Raw genomic sequence first — 7,647 nt, forward strand, 5'->3', positions numbered from 1 at the left:
CAGCCAGTATTCTTGCCTCTTTCTTAATCCACCTCATTCTTTTGAGCAAATACAGTGCTGGTTTAATCCAGTCCTCTCTGATGCTGCTCACTGGCACCTGCCCAGCTAAATATCCCTGGAGAAAATGTACAAACCATTTGGCTGGTTTCCCTTTAAATTCATTCTCAGTAACTTCCTGAGGACCTTGCTGGCCTGCCCCTTCCTCTGTCCCCAGGGTCTATTTTCCCTTGGGGATACTAGTCTCTCCCCCACTCCAAGCCTCTGGTTTAAGTCTGGGCTTTCTGTTTCCATCCAGGAAATTTGTAACACAAGAACTCGTAATGAAATGAAAGCAAAGACAGTGTTTATTTGGGTGTAGAATAGATTTGTCCATCGGGAGACACAGGGTCAGTTAACCAGACAGGCATTCCCTCAAGGGTGGCCAGGAGGACTGGTGTTTGGAGGGGAACGGTGAAGCTGCTTGGTTTTAAGAACCTTCTGTTGGCCCAGTTAGTTACACAGTTGTTTTGAATGAGGGTAGGTTGGTGCTGAGGGGCTGCCCAGATGGGAAGCTCTCCAGGATTGTCCTGAAAGATGATGCCAGACAGGCAGACATTGCAAGGTGGGCCGCTGTTGCCATCTGAGATCTTGAGCACATCCTTTGCAGTCTCTGCAGCTGTCTCCATTTTGATTTCCTCAACTTCCAAAGCTCCCACCACCCTGAGCCCCAGCCTGACTGCACCGTCCTCAACACTGCCTTCTCTCCTCCCTTGACATGGATGCTCTCTGCTGCGAGCACAGGGTGTGCATTCTCCTGACCAAGCCCTCCTCTGTCCAGGGGTCCTCCTGGACCTCATGGTCTGTTCCCCCTTTCTGCTGGATCTTCCTCACTCAGCACACCATTGACCCCATGACTGCTGCTGCTCCGTTTCTCCCTGTCCCCCTGTCCACGATTCCTCTAAACAATTCTATTGATTGGCTACTCAGCCTTTTCCTCCAATTTTCTCTTGAACCTGCTATAATTTAGCTTTAGCTCCCACCTTTCACCCCAGCAGCTCCATCAAGGACCCCCATGACCTCACACTTCTTTTCTGATCAATACTTTATTTCTATAAAGAGTTCAGGTTTCTGAATTCAAGTCAGTGCATAGCCTTTGAATTCATCTCCCTTCCTTCCCTGAAATGTTGCCAAGTACACTACACTTGCTTGGTTTTCTTCTCCCCTTGTTGGCTTTTCATATACCTTCTGCTTATCTCTGGGCTTCCTAGAACTTAATCTTTGGGCATACTAACCTGACACAGATGGGCAGGCCCTTAACTCCTTTAGTGCAGGGCTGTTACTAATAGCTGTCACCCCACCTTCAGCCCTCGAAGCTTCTCCATTTGGGTCTGTTTGGGAGGCTCTGCTTCCCCTGCAGTTCCCTCTCCTGGCTCCCCAGCCTCATCCCCTGCCACTCTCTCCATGGCTTTCTTGGTTCTGGTTGCCAGGTTCTGCTGATCACTGGACACGCTAGGCAGACTTCCCAGGTTCCCTCTCAGGAGAACACTCCTGCTGTATGTCTCCATGGCCTGCCTCCTTTCTGCCTTCAGCTCTTTGCTCTGGTGCTGCCTTCTCCAAACGTACCTAGCTGGCCACTGTCGACACCAGATCCACTTCTGTGTCTGCCCCTACCCGACTGGCCCTGCTTCATTTTGCTCCCTGGCATTGGTCATCTGCTGACAGCCTAAAGAGGCTTCCTCATTTTGCTGATTCTCGTTCTCCCCTGATGGCGTAAGCTCCAGAGGATCACTCAGAGCAGTATTGTGCACAGAGCAGGTGTTCAGTTAAATATCTGTACAGCAAACATGGAAATATGCTGCCATTATGAGAATTGAAGGGGCAAAGCTAATTATTCACTTTCAAAAGAGAAAACATTGGCTAATAAATATACAAAAGCTGCTCTGTTTCACAAACAATCAAATGAACACGAGTTGGAGAGAAAATGTCGTGCTGTTTTCCCACATATTAGCAACAATTATAAACTGATAATATACAGCATAGAAAAGGGTATAGCAAGGCTCTATCATGCTCTTCTCATGGGAATGTAAATTAGTTCTTCTGGAAAATGAAGTCTTTCTAGAGCCTTCAAATGCTTGGCTTGTGACTTTGAAAAAAATTTTTTTATTTGTTTGCTTGAAGAGTTACAGAGAGAAAAGACTGAGAGACCTTCCATCCACTGATTGACTCCACAAAGCTGGAAACCAGTAACAACTTCTGGGTCTCCAAAACGGGTTCAGTGGCTCAAGAACTTGGGCCAGCCTCTATTACTTTCCCAGGCCCATTAGCAGGAAACTGGATCAGAATTAGTGCAGCTGGGACTCGAATGAGTGCCCTTATGGGGGGTACTGGCACCACAGGTAGAGGATTAGCGTGCTGTGCCACTGTGCCAGCCCCCTTTGTTTTTGATGCATTCACTCTACAACTAAGAAATAAGTAGGGATATCAAATATGCTTATAGATGTTTATGACAGCATTATTTATCGCTCTTAAAAGTAAGCATGCAGGAAGGCATTGTGATGCCATGGAGTAAGCTGCCACTTGACCTGCCTGTATCTCATGCCAGAGGGCCTGGTCCCAGTGCTGACTGCCCTGCTTCTGATTCACCCTGTTGCCGATGCACCTGAGAGATAGCAGGCGATGACTCAGGAGCGAGTCCCTGCTGCCCCTGTCAGCGGTCAGCACAGATTCCCTGGCTCTGGCCTGGCCCCATTCTGGCTGTTGCAGGTATTTGGGCAGTGAACCAGGGGATGGAATAGAGTCTGTCTTGGAATTGCTCTCTCTCTCGCTCGCTCGCTCTTTCTCTCTCTGCCTTTGTTTTTTCAAATACATAAAGCTAAAAAGAAAATTCTGAAAATAAATAGTAGTGACTTCTTAAGGAGGAACATTATGCAACTTTCACAAACAGTTTAAGGATTATTTCTAGTAACTTGGTAAAATTCTAAGGGTAGAATGTGAGTATTTAAAACAGTTTATAAAGGTTAACCAAATAATGAATGAATGAATAGCTGTGGGAAAAAGACTGGGGAGAAAAGAGTGTGCCAAGATATTAACAGGAGATTTGCTTGGGCAGTGGGATTAGAGATGGCTTGTTTTAGTGTTTTTCTATAGCTTTGCCTACTTTATAAAAGCTTCACATGTCACCTGTATTACTTTTTAATGATAAAGTAGTTAAAAAAAATAGAAACATTTTTTTTCAGCACGGACTTAGCGTCAGATCTTGAGCTTGAAGAACTCGAATTCGAACCCCTTCTCGTTCAGGGTGGGAACAGTCCAGCCAAACACCAGCCTCCTGTCTGCAGCCTCAGCAGCCAGCCCAGTACCCCTCCCGGGCCTGAACTCTGTGTGCCGGAAACGCGGGTCAAAGTCATTTTCTTCCAACCAGAGTTGGGTGGTGTGGCACCACCCCTCACGCTCAGCGTAAGCAGGGCTCACCTCTACCCTGATTTGACCCAAGCCAAGCTCGTTCTGCTGAGGTAAAGCACCTTATCAACAAGGTTATATTTAACAGACTACTGAACAGACTGTAACCAATTTATGAGGATTTGAACTATCACCCAGTGTCTCTGTCCCTGTTGGAACTGAAGTCTAAACCTGGCTCTGAGACTTTTGAGGCAATCTGCAGCATGGCTGCCTTGGCCCTTCTCGTGCCTCCCTTCCTGTAGACCCCTCGCTGTGACCCTGCTGTCGTGTGGCCGGCCAGCGTGCCCACCCTCCACTGCCTTCCTCGTGTCCTCCGAGGCACCTGTTCCATTGTGGACAGATGGCTCTCTGTCCAGTGCAGTCTGCTGCCCTCGCCATCTCCTCTCCTTTGCAGAAGCCTGGCTTTCCCTGAGTCCTTGGCCTCCCAGTCTCTCACGTGGTGGCTGGTCACTTTCCCCCTGCCAGTGGGAGAAGATGAGGGCAGGCAATGTTTCCCAGTGCTGACTCTAATGATGACACCTCCAAGCTTCCACAGAAAATGCTTCCCTCGCATTCCTGCTTACGCATGCTCTGTGAACTCCCAGGAACTCAGCCCAAGGCCCTGATGTCTCAAGTGCACAGCTGGATGCGTCACTTTCTTCCTGGCCTCACAGCATCCGATCTTTACCTGTACTTCGTTCTCCGGCTGCCAAGGACACACCCTGCACTGCACCGCATGTCACAGGAGCTCCACCTCGCTCCAGATCCACAAGTCTTTCACCCAAGCCTTCAATTCCAAGCTCACCTCCCATCCTCTCTTCCACCTTATACCTCATCACCTGCTCCTTCCACTCACACTCTTGCTTTTGTTCTCTTAAAAAAATCTATGCCCAACTCAACCCACTCTCCTCTCCTGTCTCAAGCTAGGCTGATTTAGGGTGGAAGCAGACTGTATTAGGGTGTTTCAGAATACCAATGGGAGAGAAGTATAGATATAGAGACATTATGGGAATTCACTTATGTGATTATCAGAACTGAGAAGTCCCAAGATTGCAATCTGGGAGTTGGGAAAGCAGGCAAGCCTCAGGGCATGGATGTGGCTTAGTCTGCCAGAAGACCAGAAGCAAGTGGGGCCTGAGAACCTGTGCCAGGGGCAGGGGAAGATGGACAACCAAACTTTAGAAGAGAGAAAAAGAAAATGAGAGAATCTGCCTTCCTCTGCCTTCTGGTGTAAGCAGGTCCTCAGGCTAGATTGCACCTGCCCACACTGGCAGGGTGGAACTTATGTACGCTGACTACTGGTTCAAATGTTGTCTGGTCTCTTCCAGAAAAGCCCGCACAGGCACACCCAGAGAGCCATACCAACTACCTGGGCATCCTCTAGCAGAGAATTAACTATCACACAGACAGTCCTGAGCTCCAGTTTGGAACTGTCACACACACAAACCATAGCAATTGGGTAGCTTTACTGTTCTTCAGTTTCTGTTTAGAGTGACGACAACAAGAAGAAATGAGGGCACGGCCTGTTGCCAGTTAGCAAAGGAGACATGTTGCAGGGCCTGTGTCCTTATTGCAATTCATCATGGTGTGAGCATCATGAAAGCACTTGCATACCAACTGGAGTGAGAAACGCTTCTGTGTGTAGGCTTCCATTACTTCTAACTGCATCGATGAAGCACCGTTACATTAACTAAGCTGAAATCACAGAGCCAGGAACAGTTGTTATTGAAGCTCACAGGCAGGCTAAACAAGTGTGTTGTGATCAGCCCCAGATAGGACGTACAACACCTGGGAAAGACCTGGGAAAATGGTAGAATAACCTGTTCTCCTGCTGTCGGCTTGCATCCCATCTCCCAGCTGGCATCATGGACCCAGAAGAAGCAAGACGAAACACATGGGATGGGAAATCCTAGGATTCCGTTTTTAGGACTGTGATACATCCATATAGTTAACCTGACTCAGGGGACAAAAAAGGTTAAAAAAAAATCGATGCAAATGAACCATGTGAGTTCAAGTTGATGGAGAAGTCATTATGGAACACAACCAAATTACCCTCTTACAACACAAGCACGGAGCCACTGATGCTTGCCCAGGACCTTTTCTCTAACAATGCCTAATCAATGAAATTAAAAAGGTTGACTGAGCATCTGCAGAGTCCTTCAGTCCCAGCTCCTGGCTTGGAACTGATGGGAGTTAACCGTGAGTCCATCTCAGGATCATGCGAGTTGGTGAGTCACCCATGGAATCTGACCCAGACAAGTGTCACAACCTTCATGTTTCCCGGAGCAGTTCTCAGCCTCTTGGGAACTGGCCCTTTGCTTTGGGCCTCTGCTCAAGCTCGCACACACCTTGGGGATTTTACACTGCTGCTGGCTTGATTCATTCTGATGGGCTGAATAGCCACCTCTGATCCCAAAGGGGTCTTTCTTGTATAATTTTAGAGCCATGGCTGAGGTGTGCTTCCTGATCAGCTTGCTCCACAAGGAGATCCAACAGCAGTGAGGAGCCCCCCAGCACCCTTGACCATGTCTTCCACCTGGATATGCTTGTCCAAGCCTCCTAATTCCCACCAGGCATCATGCTCAGAAGAGCATATTAATGCAGACCTTACACACACACACACAATCTCCACATTTAACTCAGGCAAGCCCTCCTGATGCCTGTCCATGGATTTTAAGATGCCTGAATGCCACAGAGACTCTCCATTTTCTTAGGTGTCTTCTCTCCTGGGTGATCTCATCCAGACCCTGACTGTAAACATTTTCCATTTCTAAGTAACTCCCTTAATTTTCAGCTCATTCTGATCTCTCTTGTGATCTTCAGAAAATATTTCCAACTTGGATGTCTAACAGGTGTCCCAAACTGATACTTAAATTAAGAAACAGAAAATGTAGATAAATTGGAATACTCAATATGAAAGCCTGGGGGTGAGGGGGAAGGAATGCATATGGCGTAGCAATTAAGATGTTAGCATGGGATGCCCTAAGGCCATATCAGAGACCCTGGGTTTACATTCCCTGGGAATAAACTCCTCTATGAGGCAATCAAGGGCAAACCATACTCAGGCCATCATAATACCTACTAGGATGGCAACTAGCAAAAAGGAGTAACAAAACAGATGTTGCTGATGACATGGAAATATCAAAACCTTTGTCTGCACTTCTGATATATAAAATGATTTGGCATATAAAATGGTATGAAAATTCCTCCAGAAGTTAAAAAGAATTACCATCTGATCCAGCAGATGAGTTACCCAAATACAGATAAGTTACACAAGTATACTCACAAAAATTAAAAGCAGGTACTCAAATATGTATTTGAACACACGTGTTCTCAACAACGTTACTGATAATAGCCCAAAAATGGAAGCAGTTTCTGAGACTATCAAGAAAAGAATGGGTAAACAAGATGGAATTTACATGTAACAGAAGACTATTAGCTGTTAAAAAGGAAAGAAATTCTGACACAGGCTATTATGGGACAAACCTTGAGGATGTTACTGTATGTGGACACAAGCCAGTTACAAACACTGTGTCATTTCCATTATAGAAGGGAAGTACCTTGTCAGATTCAGAGACCGGTGGGGGGGAGGGGGAATTAGCAAGAGCAATAGTTGTTAAGCAGCGTGGCTTTGCAGGCTTTGCAGGGAAGGAGTTCTGGAGCTGGGTGGTGGTGGCAGCGTGCATGTACTTAATGCCACTGAACTGTGACCTAAAATTGTTAAAATGGCAAATATGGATATTGTGCTGCAGTTTTGTTTAATAGCAAAATAATTTAAAAATTTCAGTAATGCTCTTAATTAACAACCCATCAACCACCAAATTTGTCCCTTTCAAAAACTGACTTAAAGGGTGTTTCTTTCTTTCTCTCTTTCTCTTTTTTATTTAATTTGAAAGAGAGACAGAGAGAGGGAGAGACAGAAATCTTCCATGTGCTAGTTCATTCCCCAGATAGCTGGAACAGCCAGAGCTGGGTAGGTATGAAGCTGGGAACCAAGAGCTCTGGATCTCCCACGTGGGTGCGGACGCCCAAGAGCCTGAGCCTTCTCCTGCTGCCTCCCAAGGCATGTTTATGAGGGGCTGGAGAGGGAATTGAACCAGCCAGGACTTGAACCAGTGCCCATATGGGCTATTGGCACTGCAGGTGGGGTTAGTGTGTTAAATCACTGTGGCTCCATAGCTTAGCAAGTTAAGCTGCCACTTGAAATGTTAGTATCCCATAATGATAGTT

This window comes from Ochotona curzoniae, unplaced genomic scaffold, assembly GCF_017591425.1.
Source record: "Ochotona curzoniae isolate NIBS_2020 unplaced genomic scaffold, NIBS_Ocur_1.0 contig_1, whole genome shotgun sequence".
Classification (NCBI taxonomy): domain Eukaryota; kingdom Metazoa; phylum Chordata; class Mammalia; order Lagomorpha; family Ochotonidae; genus Ochotona; species Ochotona curzoniae.